The sequence below is a fragment of the Carettochelys insculpta genome, chromosome 33 (genome assembly GCF_033958435.1).
Source record: "Carettochelys insculpta isolate YL-2023 chromosome 33, ASM3395843v1, whole genome shotgun sequence".
NCBI classification, from domain to species: Eukaryota; Metazoa; Chordata; order Testudines; family Carettochelyidae; genus Carettochelys; species Carettochelys insculpta.
Genome location: NC_134169.1, coordinates 465,942 through 493,159, shown reverse-complemented (window position 1 = coordinate 493,159; position 27,218 = coordinate 465,942). Strand labels below are relative to the sequence as shown.

The 27,218-nt window shown below is 52.0% G+C and overlaps 7 non-coding genes across 7 annotated transcripts; 5 read left to right on the top strand and 2 right to left on the bottom strand.

Moving 5' to 3' along the window:
* Positions 1-1,002: 1,002 nt before the first annotated feature.
* TRNAS-GCU (transfer RNA serine (anticodon GCU)) lies at positions 1,003-1,084 on the top strand. The gene has a single exon. It is a non-coding gene; the product is annotated as a tRNA-Ser (tRNA).
* A 3,051-nt stretch (positions 1,085-4,135) lies between these two features.
* TRNAQ-CUG (transfer RNA glutamine (anticodon CUG)) lies at positions 4,136-4,207 on the top strand. The gene has a single exon. It is a non-coding gene; the product is annotated as a tRNA-Gln (tRNA).
* A 3,629-nt stretch (positions 4,208-7,836) lies between these two features.
* TRNAA-AGC (transfer RNA alanine (anticodon AGC)) lies at positions 7,837-7,909 on the top strand. Its single transcript has one exon. It is a non-coding gene; the product is annotated as a tRNA-Ala (tRNA).
* Positions 7,910-14,918: 7,009 nt separating this feature from the next.
* On the top strand, positions 14,919-14,991 carry TRNAK-CUU (transfer RNA lysine (anticodon CUU)). Its single transcript has one exon. It is a non-coding gene; the product is annotated as a tRNA-Lys (tRNA).
* Positions 14,992-17,976: 2,985 nt separating this feature from the next.
* Positions 17,977-18,049, bottom strand: TRNAI-AAU (transfer RNA isoleucine (anticodon AAU)). The gene has a single exon. It is a non-coding gene; the product is annotated as a tRNA-Ile (tRNA).
* A 2,551-nt stretch (positions 18,050-20,600) lies between these two features.
* On the top strand, positions 20,601-20,682 carry TRNAS-UGA (transfer RNA serine (anticodon UGA)). The gene has a single exon. It is a non-coding gene; the product is annotated as a tRNA-Ser (tRNA).
* Positions 20,683-26,380: 5,698 nt separating this feature from the next.
* On the bottom strand, positions 26,381-26,452 carry TRNAG-UCC (transfer RNA glycine (anticodon UCC)). Its single transcript has one exon. It is a non-coding gene; the product is annotated as a tRNA-Gly (tRNA).
* Between the last annotated feature and the right edge of the window lie 766 nt (positions 26,453-27,218).

The window sequence follows — 27,218 nt, the reverse complement described above, 5'->3', positions numbered from 1 at the left end:
ACAATCATGAATGGAGTGGAGAAAGTGGACACAGAAAAGTTATTTACTTGTTCCCATACTAAAAGAAGGAGAGGACACCAAATGAAATTAATGGGTAGCAGGTTCAAAACTAATAAAAGAAAGTTTTTCTTCACACAGAGCACAGTCAAGCTGTGGAACTCCTTTCCAGAGGAGGCTGTGAAGGCCAGGACTCGAACAGAGTTTAAAAAAGAGCTTGATAAATATTTGGAGGTTAGGTCCATAGATGGCTATTAGCAAGGGGTAAGGGATGGTGCTGAGCCTTTTGTTGAAGGCGGGAGACGGATGGCAGGAGAGAAATCGCTTGACCGTTGTCTTCGGTTCACCTCCTCTGGGGCACCCGGCACTGGCTACTGTCGGCAGACAGGATACTGGGCTAGATGGACCTTTGCTCTGACCCAGTATGGCCGTTCTTATGTTCACCTTATCGACTGGGTAAGGGCAGCTATGTTCTTATGTTATTTCTTAAGAGCCTTTCTGTGGGCACTGCTGAGCAGGGACCCCAGGGTTTCCAGGGTGGGACAGCCACATGGACACCTGCCTCAGGCCCTGTGGCTGGTGCTGCAGACTGATCTATTGCTCTCAGTGTCAGAGAGAGGGGAGTGTGACATTCAACCGCACAGGCAAGTGTCTGCCCCTTTCCCAGCTGTGCACAGCCCAGCTCATCCCAGCTGCTGGGAGAGACCAGAGCCCCTGAGCCAGCCTTAGGGACAGGCCCTTCTCTCAGAGGTAGCTGCCCATGTGAGTGGCTGCAGCTGAGCCAGGGCTGCTCCCAATCTTGTCCCCATGTCTGGCTGGGGTGCTGCACCCCGGCTGTGTTTGGGGCCCTGCTCACCCCAGGAAGTCGCACTGCAGGGAACAGGAGTGAGAGTAGCACTGCCGGGCCAAATCTGCCCATCCTGTGTCCCTGGCACACCAGTGAGTTGTAGAAAGGTTCCTGGTAGGGTTGATTTTGGGACATATGAAAAACTTGCAGCAGGAGAAGATGAGGTGGCCGAGTGGTTAAGGCGATGGACTGCTAATCCATTGTGCTCTGCACACATGGGTTCAAATCCCATCCTCATCGCATCTTTCTTTGTTGATTTCCAGCCTTATATTGGTATGCTACTTCCACCACAGCTGAGCCTGCTGCCTCCAAGCACAGGACACCTCTGTGAGGCTGAGCTGAGCTCCAGCTGGCAGAGGTGGGGGTGGGATGATTTCATTTGCCCTGAAAGTGCCAAGCCTGACTCCAGTGTCAGCTCCACTCACCTCTGCCCCCTGCAGTGCTGCTGCCTGGAGCTAAGCAGGGCCCCAAACACAGCCAGGGGTGTAGTTCCCTGGCAAGGAGGGGGCAGCCCTGACTCAGCTGAGGTCAGGCACAGATGCAGCTGCCTCTGAGTGAATTGCTGGTTCCCCAAGGCTTGATGCAGTGCTCTGGTCTCTCCCAGCTCCTGGGCTGGGCAGTGCACATCCGGGAAAAGAGCAGATACTTGCCCAGGGGGAAGGAATGTTTCTCTGCCCCTGACAGCAATAGATCCAGCCACAGGGCCTGGGGCAGGTCTCCATTCAACTGTTCCCCGCTGGGCAAGCCCTGAGTTCTTCTGTGCTTCTCAGCAGCTGGGAAAAGGCTCTTTGGGACATATCTCCTGCTCCACAGCTGAAAGGAGCACACAGGAGCTGCTGGGTTCAGCTCCCAGGGGTGCCGGGCTGCTACCTTCTGCAGCCCCTGGTGTTGGACCTGACAGGACATGGGGATGAAGGGACCTTTGTTCTAACCCACAATGGATGTTCTGAAGGTTCACATGCTCGTGACAGGTCAGTGCTCCAGGCCCTCCTGGACACTCCTGTCCTTGTGGGAAAGGAGCCGCTCTGGGCTTTCAGGTCAACCTGCACATAGCGACTGCTACACTGTGGGGTGGCTCTTGCAGTGCTGCTGAGGGCGGCTTTGTGTGCTGTGTCTGAGACTGGAACCCCCAAGCCCCTTTGGGGTAATGACTGCAGCAGGACAGGTCAGTGTCCTGGCTCCAAAGCAGCCAGACCCACTAAAATGCCGGAGAGTCCAGGGAAACACTTCCCTGCCCCTGGGCTGTTTTCACTAGCTTAACTCCCTTCCAGAATTGACCTGAGTGAGACGCTGACACGGCCACTTCTCAGCCCCAGCCAGGGCACTCAGCCACTAGCACACCCAGGTGCCGCTCTCAGAGCTGGGGCAGCTGGGTTTGGCTTGTGCTGCAGGGCTGTAAAATGCCAGGGGAGTCACTTTCCTTGAGTGCTCCTTCCTGCCCCATCTTCCCCTGCCCACTCCCAGCCATCGCTCCCAACCCTTGTTGTTACTCGCGCCAACTGGCCAGAGGGGCACATTTCTCTGAAGCCCCCAGAGCTCATTTTTCTTTTCTTTGCTTTTCCAGTTACCAGTCTGGAAAGAAGTCATGGAGATGCAAAGATTGGCAAGCTCGGTGGTGATTGGGTGGGAATATCTGGCTGAGGGAGGCCACAACAGCCTTGGTTGGGAGTTCACAGAGGCTCTGGCCACACTAGCCTCTTGTTTGAGAGGGGCTGTGGTAATGAGCCACGTCGCCAGATGCTAATGAGGCACTGCCGTGAATGTGCAGCACCCCATTAACAGAATGGCAGCCACTCTTGCTTTGAAAGTGCTGCTTTCAGAATACATGCTGTGAGTGTAATAGGGGACCCTTCGAAACACTCCCCTGGATTTCAAAAGCCCCTTCTTCCCAAACAGCATCTGGTACAGTAGAGGAAACTTGAACTCAGAACGTTTCTTTGCAATATTGGCCCCAAGCCATTGCACTACTGAAACACGAGCAGCTCACCGCTTTGTACACCTCAGAGCTCAGCTCAGTCATAGCCAAGGTTGGATCAACAGCTAAGAGGCCCTCACCACTGCATGGCTTTTTTGGGGGTGGCAGCCAAAAAGGAAGAGGAAAGACACTGACCGCCTATGGTTAGACTGCAGGTGTATCTCAAAGTAACTGGCGCAGTTTGTGCATTGCCAATTGCATGGTTCATCTGGAAATACCTTATTTGAAATGTGGGCCAATTGCAAAGGTTCCATTTGCCCTCTCTGCAGGAGGGGGAGCAGAACCAGAGTAGAGCACTGAAATGTCTGTACCTCTGTGGCCCTAAATAGCAGCTGCAGTCTAACCATCTCAAGGAAGCAAGCTGCAGGATCATCAAAAGTGCCAGATAGAAAAATTACTGCCACTGACTGCAAACTCAGCAGCATCTGATTGATTGGTGGGTGTCCTTCAGCAGGTTCTTTTTGCAGTGATTGATGATGCTCCAAGCAGATGAGAGAGAGGTGCCCCACACATGCTGGTAATCTGTCTCCCTAAGTGGCTGTAGCTCTGTTAGTGGGAGAAACCAGAGAAGCAGGGGATGAGCTGTAATATGTGCATCGAGAAACAAAGTTTAATCAAACCCCCTTTGGAAAACCACTGTGAGCTGGGGAAGGGACAGAAGCTGGGAGAAACAGTGTTTGTCCTGCAGGGGAATAAAGATGAATGAATCCAAGGAGCACTCTGTGTGTGGTGGTACAGTTCCGTGGTAGGCTGTCTAAATACAGTTTAAGAGATTTTTGTTCAAATCTAAAGACCTCCCTTTTCCCATCACATTCTGGATTTCTATTCTATGTGTATTTCTCATATGGAGATGAACCCTCAACATTTGCTACTGCCAATGCATATAACCCTAGCAAACCCTTCAGTCATCTGACAAGAGAGAGTGATGTGAGCATAGAGGTGCTCACTGAGAGTCTATAAAATGTATCCCATTCAGCCACATCTATCTGCGCACTTTTAAATGTGTGTGAATTCAGAGCCAGGCTTATTGTATCCTCCCTCACCCAGGTATTCCTCGACAATCACCACCAGCCTGTCTTGTCTCTGCCTCTCCATTAGTTCTCTCCAGGCTGGTTACTTGAAAAGAATAATGAACCTGTCTAGTCTCTCTGGGCTTAGCAGAGAGAAGGGCAGGGATTGATGTCTGGGGGAGGACAGCAGCAGAGATGGGGCAGGAAGCAGTGTCCTGAGTGGCGAAACAGCTGGAGGGTGGCAAGCGCTGCAGGGTGCCAGCTTAAAAATAGTTACAGGAGCTGAGAAAAAAAAAAAAAGGGACCGGTCCTATGGTGTAATGGGCAGCACTCAGGACTCTGAATCCTGTGATCTGAGTTCAAATCTCAGTGGGACCTTCTGTTTGTTCAGTGTAAATCTCTTCCTGGTCTGTAAATCAAGGGGGACTCTTTGTGCATGTGAGTGACAATTTCTTCCTCTTGGTTGAGGAATGAGGCTCCCTGGAGCTGGGTCTCTTGTTGGGCTGGTTCACTAATATACCTGCAATAAGTTCAGCCTCAAGAACACAGCAGCCCTTCTAGGAATTCAGGAGGACCTGTGGCAGGTGCTGCAAATAGATGCACTGCTGTCAAGGGCAGAGAGAGGGGAGTGCCAGGTTCATTTGCCCAGGGCAAAGGTCTGCACCTTCCCCAGCTCTGCACAGCCCAGCCCAGCAGCTGGGAGAAACCAGAGCCCCTGAGGCAGCCTTGGGGAAAAGGGCCTTCCCTCCCAGGCATATTCCCATGCCCTTGTCTGCAGCTGAGTCACAGCTGTCCTTTCCCCTCTGCCTGGCTGAGGCATCGCATTCCCCAGGTGTGTTTGGGGCCCTGCTTAGCAGGGGGGAGTGTGGCACTGTGGGGCTGGCATAGGAGATAGATTGGGCCCTGCCATGGAACATTCAAGCATCCCCCTCCAGCCTCAAGCAGTTACCTTGTGCTTGGAGTCTGCCCAGCAGGGTCGGGGATGGCGTGTGTTGAAAGCAGGAGGCACAGAAGAGACTTCAGTAGGAAAGGAAGCAGAAAGGCCAAACAATAATGGGATTTGAATGCAGTGTGCAGAGTACAACACATTCGCAATCCTTTTCCTTTTCCCCTCAGCCACCTCACCTGAGTGGTGCCTGGGCTTTTGAAACATCCCAAGGTGAACACTGCCAGGAACCTTTCTGCCACTCCTTGGCTGGCTGGGGACACCCGAGGGGCAGGTGTGGCTGTTTAAAGAGGCCTCCTGTGCTATTGTGAACTTCTTTGCTCCTCCCCTGGGCTCACCTTGTCCTGTAGAAACACATTCAGTGGGCACCTTTGCTGAGCTAATGTCCCTGCAGCTGCCTGGCCTGGGCCTCTGCCTCGGGTGCTGTAGGGCAACCGATTAGAGAGAGAGAGAATTGGCCTCATCTGGGCTCTGGCCTGTGCAGCTCCACTGTCCCTGTACAAGCATTTAAAGTCATATCATTAACACCACAGACTCCAATCCTGTCCCTGGGCGCACACACACCACAGGGCAGTGAGTGTGTCGGGGAAGCTGGGCTTGCATTGGCTGCATGCATTGGCCCAGAGCCCCCTAAATCAAGACATGAGTGAGACAGGCTAACACCAGCACCACTGCCATGGGTCAGAAGGTGGCCCTGTGAGTAAAGAGACAAGACATTCACAGAGTGACACTTGAGAGGCTGAGGGTTCAGAGCCAGTCCAGCCAACTGAAGGGGGAGGTGTAGGAAGGAGTCCAGGGAGAAGCAGTGAGAGCTGGGAGGGGAAAGCCCAGTTGTATGGGGTGTCAGGTCCCCCTGGGGCTGGAGCAGATGGAGGATGGGCCTAGGTTCCCCCAGCTGCCACTGAGGTCATGGTGTGGACCAGGCCTGTGGCAGGGAATGAGAAGACTGCAGGGTCACTGTGGGAGTGACAGAGAATTGAAGGACTTGGTCCCAGGAGGGGGGAAATGCCAAGTTATCCAGACAAATGCTGACTCAAAAGCTGGACCTTTGCAGCTTCTGCCAGTGAGAGGTGCTGCCACAGCAAACGGGACAGGTGTCGTCACAGCAGGGGCCACATCTTGAGCAAATGAAGGGAAGAAAAACACACACAAGGACACCAGCCCCCACTTGTCCTGACACACTGTCAGAGAAAGGCAGAAGAAGGGCTAGTTTGGGCTTGGGAACCCTGCAGCTTTCTCATCCTGAGCAAGAAGTGCACCCTGAGACCACCCTCAGAAAAGGAGCTCTGGGTGCTCTTCAGGACCACGTTTCAGCAAAGAGCCAGTAGCTGATAAAAACAACAAGAAGTCCTTTGGCGCCTCACAGACGAGCAGCTATTTAGGAGCAGATGCTTCCCTGGGTTTCGTCAGTCCTACTGATAAGTCCTATGTCAAACTTCAGGACTACCACTGTGCAGACGTAACTTTGTGTGCCTGAGCCCCAGCCATGAGGCAGCTGCAGGAACGCTGTCGCCTCTGGAATGAGTTCAGTGGGTCAGAAGAGCTCATTCAGCCAGAGGGGAATTGGCTCAAGTGGTAGAGCGCTTGCTCAGCACGAGAGAGACAGTAGCACTGATGCCCACGTTCTCCAGGGGGAGGTGTGTTTTTATTCCCTCTTCTCCAAGGCAGTGTCAGGCCAGGGGCTAAGTGCTTCTAGTGCCTCCTTCCTCTTCCCACTTGGTAGCCCCCCACCAAAACAAGCCCACACAGGGCAGAAAGCTGCTGGTCCCGGCCCTCCGAAATACTGTTCAAACCCATCAGGGTTTTTAGAGACACGTCACTTCTTAGTTAATATTTGAGAAGGAAAAATATCACGAGCATGGAAATTCTTTCCCAGAACGGCCATTCCCATTGCATGGAGCACCAGTGCTCCACACAACAGCCTGGGAATGACTGGCTGAGAATCAGCACACGGGATCATTTCCAGGGCAGAAGGCAATATGCCGCCTCTATGATAGACCCAACCTGGAAAGCAGCGTATGGAAACTGGAAACACAGAAATGATCCACGCGCACGGACAGTACAGACAGAATGCCTGTCCACACTGGAGCTGGGGGCATGAGCTGGCTGGCTTATGTTGGTGGACAGCAGCAGCCTGACCCTTGTTAGCCCAGTTCCTACCAGCTGCCTGGCTGAGCTTTTTAGACACAGCTGCTAATAATGCCATGGTGACAGTTTCAAGCTCTATGTGAGCCCTTGGGGCATCTTGATGAAGTGGCCTGGCTGCTATGGACAGGGAGGTTCCATCACGCACAGGGAGCTGTTCCGTGCCAGCCTTGTGGGAGGGCTCTGTGGGAATCCCTGTCTGCATCACAATGCCACTGCCTGGGGGTGCTGGTGCCTGGCAGCCTGGCTTTGCAGTGCCTGATGGCCTCTGAACAGGTTCCACTGCCTGTGTCACCTCCCTGGGCTCAGAGTTTCACTGATCTACATGGGCTGGTGATATACACACAACAGGGGTGGCTCTGTGAACTGCAGAGGTCTGTAGCATGTCGTGCTTTGGCAGATGCTTCATTTCTGAGAGCAGCTGCAGAGGAGATGATGGACAGTCAGCGTCTGTGGGAGGAGGGGTTCACATTGGGGCCCTGGGGCATATTTTTATGCTTTTAATTTCTGGCCATGTGTGTGATTTATTTCTAGAGCTGTTTTCAGAGTGCCCCATCTGGGTGTGTTTACTAGCCAGAGCTGTTAGAAAGCACCACCAGCAGCCCCAGGCAGTGGCATTGTGATGTAGGCAGGGATTCCCATAGAGCCCTCCCACAAGGCTGGACTTGCACAACTCCCTGTGCGTGCTGGAACCTCCCCTTCCACAGCAGCCAGGCCACTTAGTCAAGATGCCCCAAGGGCTCACCTGGAGCTTGAAACCGTCACCGTGACGTTATTATCACCACTGTCGAAACTGCTCAGCCAGCTGGTTGGAACTGGTTTTACAAGTGTCATCTTGGGAAAGCAGTCAGGGGAGCTGCAGGGACATATGGATTCAATAATGAGGTGGCTGGGGCAGAACATTTCCTTGTGCAGAGGGGAATTAGCTCAAATGGTAGAGCGCTTGCTTAGCATGCAAGAGGTAGTGGGATCGATACCCACATTCTCCAGTGCAGACTTTTCTTCTGAGGCAATGGGAGACCCCTCCCCACTTCCTTCTTCTTGGCTGCTCCCCAGGAAGCTCTCCATGGACAGGGGCATTTGGAGGTGTCTGTGCTCAGCTGTGTGCAAGGGCACAAAAGAGCACTTGGATCATCTTCTCTCCCACCTGCTGTGGGGATTCTGAGCAGTGGGGGAGGGGTAGCAAGCGAATTCCAGAGGCCCCAGGGACCCTGCAGCTGCCTCTTGCTCCTTTCTGAAAGGGCCCTTGTGAGCTGTCACTGTGCAGGCTGGATCGCTCAGTTGGTGTGAGTATGATTCTCCTAACACCAAGAGTGGGGTCCCAGTAAAAGGGAGGGCCAGAGCTGACAAGGTCTATTCTGTCCAGGTGGAAATGGCCCATTATCAGTAGTTTGGATCAAAATAGGAAAAAGTAAGTCAGATCACACAGGGGGATGTGGCCCATTGTCAGAGTCTAATGTGGAGCTGTTCACACCCAGGGCAGAGAAGCTGCTTTTGGAAGGAGCCAGCAACTCCCAGTATCTGTTTAATCCTTGGTTGATGGAGTTAAATTTGCAAATAAATTGCAGCTCAGAGATTTCTCTCTCAATTTGATTTTTAAAATGTCTTTGTTGTAGAACTGCAACTTTCAAATCTGTTACTGAGTGTCCAGGGAGATTGAAGTGCTCTCCCACAGGTTTGTTTCCATTTCCCTTTCTGATGTCTGGTTTATGTCCATTTAGTTTTTTTCATAGAGACTGTCCAGTTTGGCCAAAGTAAATTGCAGTGGGGTATTGCTGGTGCCCGATGGTATATATTATATTAGTAGATGTGCAGGTAAAGGAGCCCCTGATGGTATGGTTGCTGTTAGGTCCTGTGAGGATATTCGTGGTGTAGATATGCGAGAAGAACTGGCAGCAAGGTTTGTTGCAGGGCTTGGTTCCCTGTTTAGTGTTACTGTGTTGTGATCTTTAGTTGGTGGTGAGGAGTTGTTTTAGGTTGGCAGGCTGTCTGTATGCGAGGACAAACCTGCCTCTCAAGGGCTGTGAGAGTGAAGAGTCATTGTCCAGGATGGTTTGCAGATCATGGATGATGTGTTGGAGAGGTCTAAAGTAGTGACTGTATGTGAGATGGCCAGTGGTGTTCTCTTGTTTTCCTTGTGAGACCACTTGTAGCAGGTGGCTTCTGGGTACCCGTCTGGCTCTGTCAATCTGTTTCCTCACTTCCTTTGGTGGGTATTGTAGTTTGAGGAAAGCTTGGTAAAGGTCTTGTAGATGTTTGTCTCTGATGGAGCAGCGCAAATACGGTTGTACCTTCGTGCCTGGCTGTATACAATGGATCATGTAGTCTCCTCTGGATGGAATCTGGAGTTGTGTAGATAAGCATATATGTCTGTGGGTTTTCGGTATAGGGTGGTATTTAAGTGACCATCGCTTATCTGCACAGTTGCAGTAGTGTGCAGGAAGTGGATCACTTTTGTGGACTGGTCCAGACTAAGGTTGATGGTGGGGTAGAAATTTGAAATTCTTCAAGAGCCTCCTTCCCAAACAATGAAGCAGTTGCAGATGTCCTTGTTCTTTCATTGAGCTTTCTCTGCAATTAATATTAGTATCTATATTTGCTGTATGGTCCTTTTATCTTTCCCAAATCCCACCTGCTTGCCTGTTAGATGTTCTTTTATTTTTTATCTCAATCTCTCCATCAGTATCATCAGCAGTAGCTTGCCTAGATGACTTGTTAGGTCAAACCTTCTGTGCACTTCCTTTCTTGTGTATTGTCGCTAGCACGGTTGTTGTCCGTTCCTCAGTGGACTTTCCTTCCTTCCATACAATCTTATATAGTCGGGGTATTTCCTGAAACGTTCTTTCTCTGCTGTTTTTGATCATCTCTCGCATGATCTTATTTCTCCAGCATTTGTTTTTCTATAGTCGTACCACTACTTTTTCTACTTCTTTCCTTGAAATATCAGATAAAGCTCTGCTTTGTGCCCACACCTGACTCCCTGCCAGCCCCAACACTTGGGGCTGCCCAGCTTTGATGCTGTTTGGATCTTATAAGGCACCGGAGGAAGCTCAACTTGTGCTGAGTGGGGTCACACAGACCAGGCAGAGCTGTGAATGACTGAGCCCAGCAGCACCAGCTGAATCTCCCTCCAGGCAGGAGGAAGTGTGGGGAAGGCTTTGGCAAGGAGAAGTCAAGTGCAGCTGGGGTTTGTGTGGCGGGGGTTGGTTGGTTTTGTTTTTGTCTAAAACTCTGATATGTGATGTTTGCTTTTCCTCCAAAGATGAGTTTTGCAAGGCCGAGTGTTGCTCAGGGAGCAAGAAGTCTTGAGTTGAACTCCCTGATGCTCCCACCACAGAGTGTGTTTGCTGCTCTCCCTGACTTTGTGTTCCCTACGTTTCTCTTACCATCATATGCCAACAATGCCCAGATGCTTTGTGTGTTGGACAAACTTCTAATTCCCTTCAACAAAGGGTTAATGGGCACAAAACAGGCATCAAAACACTCCGGATCCACAAACCAGTTTGTCAACATTTTAATGGACTGACCATTCTATTAATGACTTAAGAGTATGCATGTTACTGAAAAAAAAATTCCCACCACTATTCAAAGGGAAACAGCTGAGCTGTCTTTTCTACTCAAATTCGGCACATTGACACATTGTTTGAACTGGGATGGGGATTTTCTGATTCACTAAAGGGGCTTATTTGCATACTTGGCTTAATCTAATTCTTGACCTCCCCCGCACCCCCGGCTTCCACCCCTTTGCTCTGTGATTTGCCACCTTGATCATTTTTTTCTGAATTGTCCTCCTTGATTACTGTTTTAGGGTCTCTGTGCCTTTAATATCGAGTCTGTTCTGGTATGGCTATGGTCTGCAGAAGTGGGTCTGTCCAATCAAAGTTTGCCTCCTAAATTGTTTTCCTTGTCCTTAAAGTGCTCCTTGACTGATTTTTGTTTTGACAGAGGGGTTTGTGACCTGTTCCAAGTGGGAAGTTGGTTTCTTGCTTCAGGACTGTGAAGAGAGCTTGGAAATAACCTTGGAAAGGTGAAGTTAGGTGCAGGACTTCTCAGAGCACTGGCTGTGTGTTCCAGGCTGGTTCTGGAGTATGCCCAGTGCCTCCATTCTGATGGTGGCATGTTGCTCAAGGGGTGGGAGAGCTCCGGGGCTCAAGTCCCAGGCAAGCCCTTCTTCTGCCTTTCTCTGATATCTTACCCAGACATCTGAGGGGACCGATGTCTCTTTGCATGTTTTCCTTCTGTTCATTCGTCAGTATGATGAAGCAGCCTTTTGCTACTGGATGGCTCAGCTCAGGCATTAGCTCTGTTAAGATGTTGTCCTCCCAGCGTTTATGTCCCTCCTTGTCACTGGGGCAGCACCACTTGCTGGTGGAAGCCGCAAATGTCCAGCTTCCAGCTTTGCCTTTTTCCTGGATAACTTGGCATTTCCCCCTTTCTAGGCTACAGTCCTTTAATTCCCTGTCACTCCCACAGTGACCCAGGCAGTCCTCTTGTTCCCTGCCACAAGCCACATCTATGCCACACCCTCAGTGGCTGTTGGGGGAATCCCTCCTTCTGGCTGCAGCTCAGCATCGACTCCACATGCAGCACTTCTGCGCTTTCCCTTCTCAGCTTTCCCTTCTCCTTCCCTGGACTGCTTCCTACAACACCCCTTCATTTGGCTGTGCTGGCTATGAACCCTCAGCCCTACAAGGGGCTGCCCTTTACCTGAAGCCTCTGTCTTACCAGCTTCCATCCCTGATTTCTAGTCCCATCTGCTCCTGCTGACAATCTCTGCTGCCAGCCTCTTCCTGCAGGTGCAGCCTGGGCAGTGATTCAGCCAGACACTTAGACACTTGAATGTCACTGAAGAGGATTTCCAGAGTTCCACAAGAACCTCTGCAGAAGTGCTGGGGACCACGATTGGCTGGGGCAGTGGTCTCCTGTGTTTATCAGTTCCCTGATTCCTGGAGCTTTGAGGCCAGCAGAACTGGGGAGGAAACGGAGATTAAAGAAAACCACTGGAACTGCTGTGGCGGGCAGGTGCCACTGCCAGGGTGCTCCTGCTGCACCTTCCTGTGGGAGGTGTGTAGAGCAGTGCGAGCTTCTGGGGGCTGGCTTTGTGCTTTGGGAGGCTGGGTCCAGGCAAGCCCCAGCCTCACCTTTTCCAGACCCATGAGGAAGCCTGTCCCTTATGTAAAGGTAGTGACTATTAAGCCTTCCTCTGCCACATGGGCTGGAGACCCTGCCCCTGGTTGGGTGTATTTGGACAGTAAGAATTTTGGCCATCAGGTCAACACAATGAGGACAGGACAAGACCCCTGTGATGAAGAACATCTCCTGGGATGGGGAAAGGCTGGCCAGGCTGTGTCCAGGGCCCAAGTCCTTCTCAGTCACGTGAAGTAAGTAGCCAAGAGAGAGGAGGGATGGAAATGGCCAAAGCCCCTTTCCAACAGGCTGGCCAGCCTCACCACATGTGCATGCTGGAATCTCTTCCCATCAGGGCTCTAGATTGCTCCCTGCCAGCGAAGTACACAGTGGCAGGGCCGTCCTTATCCATATGCTGACTGCACAGCTGCATAGGGCACCTCAACATTTCCCAGTTGATTGCATTCATTGCAATGGGAGCTGGGCAGATGAGTCCCCAGTCCCAGCCCTGTGTTCCTTCTGTGCTGTGTGGGCCAGGCTGCCAGGGAACAGAGAGGCCCTGGAGATGCCAGAACTGATATACAGGCTCAGAGATTCTGCGTAGACAGTCTTGTGCCTCCAGCAAATCCTCCAGGCGCTGCAGGGCTTTGGGTAGCAGCAGTATCCCTTGTGCAGCAGCGTAGATTGGGGGCATATCAAACTGTGATGCAGCCATGGGGTGGTGCAGTGGGGTAAAGCAGGTTCACCTCCCACTAGCAGCAGCTCCTGGGGGCGAGGGGAAAGTGTCTCCAAGCACATTGTGACATTTTGAACACACCACCCACCACTTCCTATTGGCTGTGGTTCCCCCTTCCTGGCCAATGGGAAACACAGGGCAATTCCTGCATATGTGATTTCCCCCTTCCCTACCTCCCCCAGGGGCTGCAGGGGATGTGTCGTCCACTAAAGAGAAGAGTTGAGACTCCCAGGCCAAGAAGCAGGGCACAGAAGATCCAAAGTCTTAAGTCTTATGAAATTCCCTAAGGGGGGCAGAGCCCAGTCAGCTGCTGGGTCACAGGCTCATCCACCTCATTAAAAATGATGAAATCTGTTACTGCTTCTCAGTTTTTCCTTTCTGCAGACTTATTTTCTTCCACGCGCCCAAATGGGATTTTTATATATATGAACATCACTTAAATTTCTGTCAGGTCTGATCACATGAGACAGATTCTGGGGGAGCTGCTAATTTCAGGGATGAAAAGTGGGGACCAATGTAAAAAGTTTCCTTATTTATATTTATCCAAATTCTAAAATATCTCCAAAGATGAAGACTTTGCCCTTACCTGAGGCCATTTATTTCAGTGCTTAACTGCCCTGACAGGAAATATTTCCAAATCTCCAACCTCCCTTGCTGCAATTAAAGGGGAATTCAATTTAACTAAAATTAAAGGGAAGGAATTTTATGAATGGTAGAAGTATTCCCAATTCGATAGATTGATTGATTGATGTTTGGTGTCTATCTATCTAGCTATCAATCTATTGGTCATTACTCTGGCCAGATTAGGAATTTCAGAACTCACTGCTCAGAGAATTAAATGTAAACTTGAGAGAGAAATAAAATTGTGAAATGTGCAGACCTGAGCACAGAGATGTTCTGCAAGTGAATTATGATACAGACCCACAAGTGTGGACTTTGGGTCCTTTCCCTTCCAGTCACTGCATTAATATCCTTCAAACACCCCAGAGGTGTGGGGCTTTCTCTAGCCCTGGGCGTGTTCTAGTGCAGACCAAGTGCCTGTCTGGTGTGCGCTTTGGTGCCACACTCCCGACTGCACCATACAGGAGGCCTGTGATCTGCAGGGGCGTCAGATGAGATGATCTCTGCAAAGAGCCTGTGGCACAGAGCAGCCTCTGGTGTTCCCATGTGCAGCCGGCTAGAGCCCCAGAATGTCCCTGAGAGAGTGGGGGTGACACAGGGGTAGCAGCTCAGCCATGCGAAGGGGCTGCCAGGGGCAGGACATGAGCCCTGCTGGCCAGGGGCAGGTGTGGGAGTGACATCACAAGGGCCTTTTACAGCACCTCAGCTGATTGGTTAAAAGAAGTTGGAAGGTGATGACCTCACAGAGAGTCCCTGACACCAGCCATGTGGGACAGGCTGCAGGGCTGGGGCCATCTCAGACACCCCCGGGGCTTCCCCACAGGGAGTCTCCTTCCTCCGCTCTGCCCATGAGGCTGGAGAGGAATCAGGGTGAGGAAAATGAGCATGAGAAGGAGCCTCTTTGTCCCGTTCTCCTTCCCTCTTGACTAACTGCGCTGGACGACCGACGTTCACCTGGGGCAGGTCAGAGCCTGATCCAGCTGATGCTGAGCAAATTGAAGGCAGGGAAAACACTCGGTTAAGGTGCTGCCCTCCCCAGTGGAACTGAAGAGTGAATGAATCAGGGTCCTCCTTTCTCGTCCCATCGCCCATTGTTGTGAAGCACAACAGTCTGTGAGCCACGAATGCCCCTTTCTCTGGAGAGTCACTAACAGGCAATTTCCCACAGAAAACTCTCTGCAAATGTGTGTTCACTCTGTATGAAAAAGAAACGTGTTCTACTGACTGCACCGGCTCTGCGCTGAGATCAATGGTGTCAGCATTCATTTGTTGTGCAGAAATTGCCGTAGGTGTGTGAGGTGTTCGGGAGATGTAGCAGCACCAGTGAGAGGCTTGGCCAAGATTCACTCCAACAGTCTGTTTTCTTTGCATCTCACCTCCTGCAGCCCAGATAACAAAGACTGGAGTCCGGCCCTTGCGAGCACTTTGCCCCACACATTTGACTTTTGCCCAGCTGACAGGCACATTTGACTCTTTCTACTCTGTGATAGGCTGTATGGAGCATTTTACTTGTGGCCCGGCTAGCTCAGTTGGCAGAGCATGAGACTCTTAATCTCAGGCTCATGGGTTCAAGCCCCATGCTGGGCGCTTCCTTTCTTGCACAACTGTTCTCAGCCTACCAAACAGTTTTCACTGTTGTCCCGGCCTCTGGCAGGAAATGTGTGTTCTTCTCCTTGGCTCTAGTACAAACAAAGACAGTACAAGGAGGAGTTGTGTAGACCGGATGTCAGCCAGCCCCCTGAGTGCCCCCAGGGCTCCCCCACCAGGCCATCCCATGGCTCTCAGGCCTCCAGCCATTGGAACAGGAAGTGGGGCCCTTCCTGCACTGACTCTGAGCTCTGTGACCTCTGGAGTGAGGAGGAGGTGCTCCATGAAATGGGAAGCAAACAATGGAGTGCAGAAGTGTTCAACCAGCTGGGCAAGGGCCTGACCACTTGGGGTCACCCTTCCTGCCTATCTCACCATATCAGGAGTAAGGTCTAGTAAGGAGTTGCAGCAGGGTTATGCCTGGGTGCAGGACTTGGCCATCTGGCCCAGGGGCTGTCCCCACCGCTTGCCCCTATTACCGGGAGCTCAAAGCCACCCTGCGCCCCAAGGACACCTCCTCTCCCCTGGCCTTCCTTGATGCCATGGCTGAGGTGCCCCAGCAGGACGTGAAGCCTGAGTCAGGACCAGAGCCCAGCCCCACACCCCCAGGGCCAGAGCAGGGACCATCTCCCCCAGCACCAAAGTGACCCAGCGAGGAGGTTGAGCTTGTGGTGGACGTCCCCTCCCACAGCTCCAGCTGGACATCTGCCCAATGGTCATTCCCAGACCATGGCGGTGGACTGTCAGGCATGAACCCCACAGGGCACACGCCCCCAGGGCATGACCCCCCCCCACATGCCAGGGCCCGGGCACACCACAGCCCCACAGATAAGGCCACGGCCACCAGCACCCATCAGCTCCCTCACCCTCAGACAGCCCCATGTGCCCCATGTCACGCCCCCCCATGTAAACAGTTAGTGTATATAGTTATCCCCCCATTGCACATAGTTAGTTCTGATGGTGTTTGTTATGGTCCGTGGTCAGAGCTGAGCTTTTTGGTTGTGTAACAAGGAATCAGTTTTGTTTTTCACACACCCCCGTGTGTTACGTGTGGGGGTGGAGAGCCGGTGGTGGGGGCAATGGGTTTGTGGTCGGGCTGGTGTGCAGGTCATTGAGGCAGTGAGTGAGTGGTGGGGGCGGGTTGCAGGTAGTGGTGGGATTGTGTGGGGGGGGGGCACCTGAGTGGTGCTCACTTGATCCCCCAATCAAACTACTCCCATAGGGCCTCCCAGACATGGACCCACTCTTGTGGAGGGGCCTGATGGCTCCGGGCAGCAGCCCAGCTCACCTCTCCTCCTTTGGGCACCTGGAGGTGCAGCTGCTGGTACTGACACATCCATGGGATGGCTCTAATGCCACAGAGCACCTCAGGACAGCTTAAGAAGATGGGAGGACCATGAGTACATGTCGCCAGAGGACTTCCATAAAGAGCCCCCCCCTCCCCTGGCCTGGCTTCTCCCCTCCACCAAACCCACCCCCCTAAGCAGGCATGCTGAGGCCAGCATCACAAGGTGGTAGAAAATCGGGCAATCCCCAAGTGGGGCCCCTTAACAGTGGGGCTCCTTTTACCTGTGGGACAGGAGACATGTCCCAAAGAGGCATTCCCCAGCTGCTGAGAAGCACAGAAGAACTCAGGGCTTGCCCAGGGTGGCACAGTTGAATGGAGACCTGCCTCACGGCCTGTTGCTGGTGCTGTGGGAGAATCTATTGCAGTCAGGGCATTGAAAGATTCATTCCCCATGGGCAAGTATCTGCTCTTTTCCCAGCTGTGCACTGCCCAGCCCAGGAGCTGGGAGAGACCAGAATCCCTGATTCAGCCTTGGGAACAGGACTTTCCTTAGAGACAGCTGCCCATGTCACTGGGTGCAGCTCAGCCAGGGGTGCCCCCACCTTGCCACGCTGTCTGGCTGGGGCACTGCACCCCTGCACCCTGGCTGCAGGGGACTGAGGTGAGTGTGGCACTGTTGGTCTGACACTGGAGATGGGCTGGGCCATGTCAGGCAAATGAAATTTTCTCATCCCCGGCAGCCAGAGCTCAGCTCAGCCTCACAGAGTTGGCCTGTGCTTGGAGTCTGCCCAGCGCAGGAGCTGGGAGGCAGCAGGCTCAGCTGTGCTAGAAGTAGCATCACACAAGAGGACTGGAACTCAACAAAGCTCAGCAGGATGGTGCCTATAAAGGCTCAGTGAGGATGGGATTCAAACCCTGCGGAGCACAATGGATTAGCCGTCCATCCCCTTCACCACTCGGCACCTCACCCAACGTGCCTGGAACTTTTTCACATGTCCCAACTTCAGCCCTGCCAGGAAGTCTGGCCGGGGACACAGGACGGGCAGGTTTGGCCCAACAGGGCTCCGCTCACTCCTGTCCCCTGCAGTGCTGCTTCCTGGGGTGAGCAGGGCCCTGTGGTGCCCTGGCCTGGGAGCAGCACAGCCCGGCCATGACCATTCTCTACTCTGGGGCTGGGCCCTGCCCCAGCTCTGTGCATGTGTCCCTGCTGGGTGGGTACAGACCAGGGCCATGGGCAGGGTCTGCAGCCTTTGTGTCTCCTCCTGACATGCTCTGCTCCTTTCCAGCTGCTCTGTTAGCACAGCAGCTCCGGCTTTATTGCCCCCTTCTCTGCCAGGCCTGTCTGTGAGGTAGGGAGCTGATGGGAGGCAGGTTCAGGAGCAGGCTGTGGCTGGGAGGGAACACGTGGGATAGGGCAGGGGCACTTGCCTGGCACAGCTTCGGTTGGAGGAGGGGCAAAGATAGTTCTGTGGTTCCCAGCCAGTGAAATCAGTGAGGGAAAACCCTTCAAGTACGTGCCAGGAGAGAGCTTCTGTGCACGAGCAGCAATGCATCTGCTGGGCTCCCCTCCTGGACAACAGGGTCTGGTTCAACTTCTTCTGTCACATGGGTGTTGGGCTTGTCAGAGAGAGAGGCTACAGGAGAAAGAGATGAGCCCTCAGGGGCATAAGAGAAAGTGACACAAACAGAGATGCTCATGCTTCTGCCTGGCTTTGACCCAGGGACCTTTTGTGTATTAGGCAAATGTGATAACCACTACACTACAGAAGCTCAATGTGCCCAGTAGGTGTATCTTGCCCTCCCTTAAATTGCATCCTCAAGCCACTGCTTCCCCTCCATGTGTGGATGGGGGACCTAAGAGAAACTGAGGGGAGTCCTTTACTGGCTCAGCTGCTGGAGGAGAGGGAAGCAGCTGCACTCACAACTGGGACTTTCAATAGCAGCTCTTCCAGAATTGAGGTCCCAAGTGGTTATGCAAATGACACATGCAATATTTAAGTCTGCAACTCATTTGCATTTCTTATTGGCCACATTTCCATGCCACTTCCAAAAGGGCTGGGCAGTGGAGCCACAGCCTTCCTGTGTAGATGCTCAACAGGACTTTTTGAAAGAGCTGCGGCTTTTTTGAAAAAAGAGCTCTCCAGTGCAGACATACCCGTGGGGAAAAAAGTAGAAGAGCAGAGCCAGGCTCCAGCCTGAACATTTGCAACAGCTTATAACAAAGAAATATGTGTGTGCATAACCGAAGACTAGAATTTCTTTAACAACTGCAGAACATACAAATGTTTAATAAGTCTTATTTGCATGGCCATTTCGAAGTTTGGGGCACGTGTAGACACGGCCCAAGAGGGGAGTTGCCAGGTGGTCTAATCCAAGTGCCTGGGCTCTTTGCAGGGGTAACTGGGTGGGGTGCGGTGGCCTGGGATGTGCAGGGGTTTAGAGGAGATGTTCTGGGGCTGCCTTGTAGTTTTAAATGCTGCCCGTGTGACTCAAACCTTCGTGCTCTTCTGCTCTTATAAACTATTCCTTCTGGGGAAAACACCAACTGGGACAAGTCCCTAAGCTGAAACCATGATGGTATCTCCAGGGGAATGGGAAGGAAACTCTTTCTCCTTTAGGAACACAGATGAAGGACTGACCCAGCCCACTCTTTCAGAAGGGCTACGTCTACACTGAGAGAAATCTTTGAAATAGCCTGGCAAATGGCCATTCAGAAGAATACGAATGAGGCACTGAAATGTATATTCAGCGCCTCATTTGCATGCCTCCAGATGCAGCGCTTTGAAATTTCCTCGTTTCGCTCCTGCGTGGCTCGTCCAGACGGGGATCCTTTTTGAAAGGACCCCACCAACTTTGAAATCCCATTATACCATAGGAAAAAATCTGGGAAGTGAATCAGCAGTCCAAGTGATTTCCAAAGACCTGCTGCTATTATGAACCAGGGCACATGCTCCTTGGGGGCACCCAACCACGTTGCCCCATCTGAATTCTGACAGGTCTGGGGGCCTTGTTCTGGAGTCTGGCCCTTCTCACCTTTAAACCTGTTCAATATTGTTCCATTATTTCAGCAGCAGCATGGCGGAGCTGCAGGAGTCGGTGCCTGTATTGGTGGCATTTAAATGCCTGGGGGCCATATAATAACCACAAGTAAGATGATCAGCATTCATTCCAGTGCACCACACAGGCTCTGCCTGCCAGCACCTCCTTGTCAACAGTGACTTGACTTAAACCCTTGTCCTCCGAGGGGTGCATACATGCAGCAGTCCCATTCCAGAGACCACAACAGCCCAGCAGTTGCCTTTGATTTTGTCCAGAAGGATCCGTTGTTTGCTACTGTCCAGTTGGCTGGTTAGCACACTTGGTTTGCAGGTGGTTCTAACACTACTCAAGCCATGTGTTCAAGGGCCCAGTGTACTGCCAGACAACACTTGGGTGTGTGTGGTTTCACCTTTGCCTTTCTTCCCCCAAATCACCTGAATTTGGGGTTTTTGGTCTGGGGTGGAATAGCAGCTGACAAGTCTGTGGGTTTGCTGGTGGGAGATCTGGCTGGCCAGTGGGGGTGGAAGAGTGGTTGTTGGGATTTCCCTTAGAAAGGAGGAAATCCCAGCCTGGGGTTGTAAGTGGCCTGGTTTTTGAGCAAAGGTCCCCTGGGCTGGTTTCTCTACATGTGCCCATGGCTCTTGTCCTATTACACACCATCCCTGCTTTCTCTGACACTGTTGAATGCTCCTGAGAAGAATGTTGTCAGCCTGTGCATGGTGTCTAGGTGGCAGCATCCTGCTCCTTTCTTCTCTTTGTCTTCCTCAGCAAGGGGAGGAAAAAGAAGAGCCCACTTGCACCGGACATGAAGTAAACAACTGAGGAGAACTTGCTGAAGACTCCCTATTGACTCACTGAGTGCGGGAGCCAAATGGTGGGAGGGAGCTGATGACCTCACATCTGCAGGGCAGGTTAACTACATGTCCCTGAGCGCAGCCCATGCTGGAGGCAGCTGGGCAGCTTAAGCAGAACACAGTGTCAGATGGGAGTAGATACCTGTTACTGGGGAAGGGATCCTGAGCGCTGCATCCCAGCCATGTGCTTTGTCCATGGTCCTGACTTCCTCACAACTCCAGCCTCCAGGTCAGAGCTGTTCCCGTTCCATCCAGGGGGAGGGGAGATGTTCAAGGTGCTCTCTTGTGCCATTGCACCTGGCTGAGCACAGAGATCCCCAAATCCCCTCAATGCTGGGAGCCAGGTTGCTGTTTGAATTCTGTATTGCCAGTGACATTGTCTCATTATTGTCCAGTATCCATGATAACAAAACCCTAAAGAACTCAGAGCTGTGATGACCGAGTGGTTAAGGTGTTGGACTTGAAATCCAATAGGGTTTCCCTGCGCAGGTTCAAATCCTGCTCACAGCGAAGTCTGTGTTTTACCCCCACCCAGGGCAAGACATGCTGGTGTGGCACATGCAAGAGGCTGGGTCCCTAATCCTGTTTCACAACGCCTGGCTGTTTCCGGGGAGAAATGTAGCAGTTGTGATGTGTTCAGTGCTCCAGACAGAAGCTGGCTGCTGCTACCTGCTGGGAGCAAAGCTCCGGGGAAGTAGGCGTCCCTCCCATGCCCCACTCTGCTCTGCTTCTGCAATGCTGTCCTGCTCTGCTCTGTCTCTGCCTGCACCCGTCTGCTTCATCCCACAGTGTCTGCTGGTGTCTGCCTCCACCAGTCCCTGCCCCACCTTCTCCCCCAGGGTCACCTCCTGCTGCACTCAGACAGGAAATAGTGGCAAGTGCCTGGCCCATGGCCCGAGTAGCTCCACTGACATCGTCGGGCTGGGGGGAGCCTGAAGTGGGGCAGAGGAACCTCTAGGGGAGAGCCTGACAGCAGTGAGTGGCAGGTGCAAAGTGGACAGAGGGGGTTGTGGGGTGAACAGGGTAAAAGCTGGGATGTGGTTGGCTCAACTGTCTTCAGTGGTGTATTCTGGTCACAATCTTCTCTAGCGATGGGAATCTAAACTGCTGGATGGGGAGGGGTGTGGGCCAGGCCAGTGAGCAACTGAGGCAGGGGCAGGCCAGGCCCAGTGAAAAACATTGGGGTAACAAGGAGGTTCACAGCTGACTACATTTTTCAGTCCCACGTAGTGCAGAGCCAGGGTTGGGGGAACGGCAAGTGGGGGAACGTAGCACAGATTTGGAGGACCCCCTCCCCTTTATTGAAACAGCCTCTCCACTCCCATGCCAGGTCAGACAGGCCTTTCCGGGTCTGGCTCGGTGGGATGTGAGGGCAGGAAGGTTTGAGCCACAGCAGTGGCCTCCCTCAGAGCAGCTGAGGTGAACACAACAGCAAGGCCCCTTTGGGTTTGGTCCATGGGGAGGGCTGTGTACCAGTGGGGGGTGCAGGCTGGTTTCTGGGAGGTTCCTCTAACGCCGAGACTCTGTCCCCACCACTTACTGATGGGAGCCCAGAGAGTCTCTGCTCATTGCAAAACGGCATAAGAAGCAGAACATCTGCCTGCCGGAAAGGAGGGCTCAGGCGCCGCTTTTCTGTGTGGCCAGTTGGATCCAGTGTTGGACTTCGGATGAGGCCGTTGATAGTTCAAGTTCCGATATGGTCCTACTCGCTCTGTGCAGCCTTTGCCCACAGACTGCAACCTTCTCCTTGGCTGCTCTGAGAAAGGGTCTGGCTCCAACTGGACTCTGGGAAGCAGTCGCTGGTCAGGCATGAGCCCTGGCTGCTCCCACTGAGCCATGACCTTTCTGGACTTGCCAAAGAAGAGGTGGGGCAGATCAGGCTTGTGTGTTGGGCAGTTTCCCTCTTCCAAATGGTGCTCGTCCTTGTGTGGGAGGGGGCTGATTTAATTGCCCCTTTGCAGCCCTAGGGGTTTCTCTGCTTCTCACTAGAAGGGGAGAAACCTCTTGAGGCCACATCTCCTGCCCCACTGCCACACTGAGTCCCATAAGCGGGAGTGGTGACAAAGCTGCTGAGGAGCTGCTCTGCTTCCTGCCGTCTCCTGACACTGGGAGCGGACTGTCCGCAGCTGGCCCCATGCTGGTTGAGGGGAGGCTTTCAGTCACTGTGTGGCCTGCCAGAGTCAAGGGAACAGCCTGGCTGGGGGTATCTTTGCCAATCTGGCCTCAGGCTGATCTGTGAGAGGCCTTTGGTCAGTGTTGAGCCTTCCAGGGGGTGGGGAGCAGCCTGGCTGGGGGTGTCTGTGGCTGTCTGTGGGCCAGGTGTGATGGTGAATCCTTTAACAGTGTGTGACACACGTGATTTTGGGAGAAAGATTGTGGACATGCTGGGACAGGAGCAGAGCAGTCCCAGAAGGAGGCAGCTTGTAAGCCACGACCTTTAGACAGGCTTACAACTGGGTAGAGCAGGAAAGGGGTAACAAGCCTGCACTGCGGTGGGGAAGGGGAAACTGAGGCACTGCACCTCATGACCTTGGTGGCTAAATGCCAAGCAATATATCCACTCCCAGACACTGCTACCTGCATTCTTGTGGCTCTTGTTCCCACAGCGGAGTGCACCAGACAGAATGAATCAGTTTCCCAAATATGGCCAGAAAAATCAGATGACTAATCTGAGAGGTGTCAAGCAAAAGGAGTAGCATTGTCCCCTCAGTGGTGTAACATGGAAGAGTCCGCACCTCCCTCAGCCCCAGTCAATTCCAGGGCCGGGCGGAAACATTTTCTGCAAAACTATCCAGAATTATAGCTTCTGCTCTGCATCCTTCCAGTGGTCTGACCATTGTGGGAGGGCAGCAGCCCACGAGGTTCACCAGCTGCAGGCCTCACAGCATCCTCTTTCAGCCACCAGAGGACAAAGGCCACATCCGTGTTCTCTCTGACATTGCCCATCCTCGGGCTGGTGGAATTTCCTTTGAGGAGGGATGAATTTTTTAGGGGCAACACCAATGCTGGGGTCATGTGCAGATTTGCATCATGGGTACAGATAAACATCCTTACCTATAAATACATGTTTGGAACAGATCAAAGGTACGGAAGACAAACACATCTAACCGGGGGATAACTCACAAGGTGCAATGCTTCTAACAGTTATTTCATGTGACGTCATATTAAAAAGAATATTAATGCCCCATTTCAGTACCTCTATTTGATCACCCTTTCTTACAGCTCCAGCTGTTAAACACACCCAGATGGAGCACTCTGAAAATGGCCCTATAAATAAATCACAGACATGGCCATTCAGTGAAACATAAAAATCCACCCCAGAGCCCCAATGGAAACATCTCCTCCCACAGACCACTAACTCTCCACAATCTCCACTGCAGCTGCTCTCAGAAATGAAGTATCTGCCTAAGCACCGCATGCTACAGACCTCTGCAGTTCACAGAGCCACCCCTGTTACATGGATATCACCTGCCCATGGCGCTTAATGAAGCTGAGTCCAGGGAGTTGACGCAGCCAGTAGAACCTGTTCAGAGGACATCAGGCACTGCAAAGCCACAGGAACCTCCCTGTCCAGAGCAGCCAGGCCACTTAGTCAAGATGCCCCAAGGGCTCACCTTGAACTGGAAACTGTCATTTCGGCGTTATTAGCAGCACTGTCTGAACAGCTCAGCCAGCCAGCTGGTAGGAACGGGTCTTACAAGTGTCGTCTTAGGAAAGGAGCCGGGGAGCTGCAGGGACATATGGACTGAACAGTGAGGCGGCTGGGGCAGGGCTTTATCTCATACCCTGGGGAATTAGCTCAAAAGGTAGAGCTAATTGCATTGCTTTGCATGCAACAGGCAGTGGGATCGATGCCCACGTTCTCCAATAAGAATTGCATTCTCCAGCCTTTTCTTCCAACGCAAAGTGAGACCAGAGCCCCTTCCTCTTACAGCTGGGTTCCCCCCACCAAACCTCTCAATGTGGAGGCAGGATTTGGGGCCGTCTGTGCTTAGCTGTGTGCAAGGGTACAAGAGAGCTCTTTGAACATCTCCTCTCCCACCTGCTGGGAACTCACACACGTTTGCTCTGGAGGCAGTATTTGAAAGAGGAAGTCAGGACCATGGACTACCTCAGGTGAGAGAAAGTGCTGATGCACATGTGAGCCGTGTACCTAATATGGTAATACACTTGGAGCGGGTAGGAGTGAGTTGCATGTGGGTCATTTTGGTGGGCAGGTTTAGTGCTGCATTCGCAGAAGGTTCTGGAGTTGGGGTGACAGCTGTGGGGTCTGCTCCTGCGGGCTCTGTGTCTGTGGGTAGGAGAGCAGGCAGGAGAGCAGCTGCTCCAAGGCCATGTGCTGTGGGTGAGCTGGGAGCAGCTGAGCTCAAGAGCAGGCAGCAGACTGGGCTCCCTCCGCTGGAAGCACGTTGCAGCAGGTGGTGATGGTGTTACCCTCTGTCAGGGAACATGGGCCATGTTAATGTTGTGCTCAGGGCAGCAGAGAGAGGGGACAGGCAGGGTTTGAGGGGACACCCGGCAGGGGCCTAGCGCAACGGGTGAGGGGCAGCAGGGTCTGAAGTAATTCCTAGCCAGGGCTCAGGGCTGTGGGGAATGGGAGACAGAGCCTGAGGGTGGGTGGATGCCAGGTCATGCATTCATCAGCTAAGCCACAGAGCCCATCGCCATTGCTAAAACCCAGGCACTACTGGGAATGGGACCCAGGCTCCTCTGCTTCTAAGACATGCGCTTCAACCAGCTAATCCACAGACCCTCAAGGACCAGTGGCTCAGTGCTCACTGGTGGCCAATGACTCCCAATTTCCTTCATTCTTTCCCTGTTCAGTGTGGAACAGCTTAGTTTCTGTAGACAAACTCCACACCCATCTAGTGCACCATCTCCCCATTCTCTGTGGGCTCTGCCTTTCCTGTTTGAACCATTCATAATGTTAAATACCAGGGTCTTGATTTTTTTTTCCTCCTGCATTCTGCAGATAGACTCAAATTCCTGTAACTTCCATTGCATAACCTGCTGCAGTAGGTTTTCTTTCAGTTGCTTCTTTATGTAGAATTCCTCATAGGTGAGCTTCAGCATCTATCCCATTATCCGAATCTTTTTATAACAGCTCCTCTCAAATGCCAATATCCTTCTCTTTGAATCTTTCCTTATCACTCATGTCTCACAACCGCACATCATGCTGCTGAATACACACGTGTTCGAGACACTCAGCTTTGCTCCTAACATAATTGCTTTGTTTCTTCAGTTCTCATCCATTGCCTTCAGACACGCACTTGCTTTCACAATTCAAGTCGCTATTTCCTTCTCACAGCCCAGAGCATATATGATGTTGCTTCCCACATATGTGATCTTCTCTACTTCGATCCCATCTGCACTGATCTCCCTTCTAATTTTCTAATCTACATATATCGTTGTTTTTGTATAACAATATTCATAATCCATCTTTACCACTTCCCTTCCTCATTTAGCACCTGCACCATTCTTGTTTCCTTCTTTTCATCATCTTCAATGAGAACTATATTATCCACAAACCTCAGCTTGTAGATTATCATCCCGAGCAGCTACTCCGTCTACTTTTTCCTCCATCTTGTCAAGATGCATGATGAAGATACTTGTTATAACCAAATGCCCATCCCTCCACACATTCTTACCACTGCCTGAGCATTGTTGTTGATACCTGTCAACAACCGATCAGTCTTCTATTCACTCCCTGTGACTCCAACAGCACCCAAGTCACTTTCTGATCTATCCTGTCAAATGCCTTTTGAAAATCAACAAAGCTACTGCAGATGCTGGAGTACCTCTCCAGGCACGAGCCTGGGCAATTTTGTGGGACCCTGGGCTTCCCAGACTCCAGTGTCCCCCTCTCGACTTTACTGACATCATCCAAAGGAGAGGATAACCTCTCCGTCTGGTACCAGCTCAGCTGCAGAGACTGCCAGGTCAATGCCAGAAGTTGGCACAGAACTGCCTAAGGACTCCCCTCCGGACTTTCTGTCTGGGTTTACTCCCTCAGCCTTGCACCTTACCAGGATAACCCACAAGGCAGTGGGGCGGGTTGCACAGAAGCTATCCACAACCTTTAGCTGACAGAACTTGGCTCACACCAAGCATGATAGCTTAAAAAGCCAAGACACTTCCCATTTCACCAAGGAGCAGGACATGTCCTCTCTCCGCTTCCAACAGAGAAATTAAAAGCAAGAAGTTAACCTGTGTTGACTGGAAATTGAACCCAGACCAACTGCTTGGAAGGCAGCCATGCTCACCACTACACCACCAACACCTCCTTGAAGGGCCTGTGCTAAAATCAGGAATATAAAGGACAAAGCATGTGTCTTCAACCCCAGGTTTTGCTTTGATATATTGATATTGTAGAAGATCTATTCTCTATCACTCACAGGGCACCCGGGGGGCTAGATAATCAAATGTGCCAGATAAAAGACTTACCTACCCTGAATGCAAACCCAGCCACACCTCACAGATCGGCTCATGTCCTTCAGTGCATTTTCTCTGATTTCTACTAAACAGTCTCCAAGCATATAGAAGAACACTGTCCCACACACAAAGGAAATCTGCCTTCCTGAGTGATGGTAGCTATGTGAGTGGGAGAACCTAGGTCAGTGGGGAAGCTGTGGTGTGCGCGTGAGGAGAGAAAGTTTAATCAACACCCATTTGAAAAACTACTCTGGGCTGGGACAGAAAAAGGAGCCTGGGGAAGAAGAGTTTGTCTTACAGGGATCTGAAGATTAGCGATTCAAGCAAGAGTGAAATATGGATGTCAGCCAGTGATAAGAGTATTTGATTCCAGGTAAAGTGATCTTCTTTCTAATCCATGCTCCCCTTTTCAAAGGCAGCCACTTGTATGACAATAGTTATATCACCTTTCCCAACATGCTCTGGATTTCTATCGTATGGGGATTATGAAAATGGAAATGAACCCTTAACATTTGTCAGTGCCAATGCAGATAAACCTAGCAAACCCCTCCCTTTGTTGAAATCTGGCTACACAGCGAAACTGAAAGTTGAGACTGACATGAAGAATTTTGGGT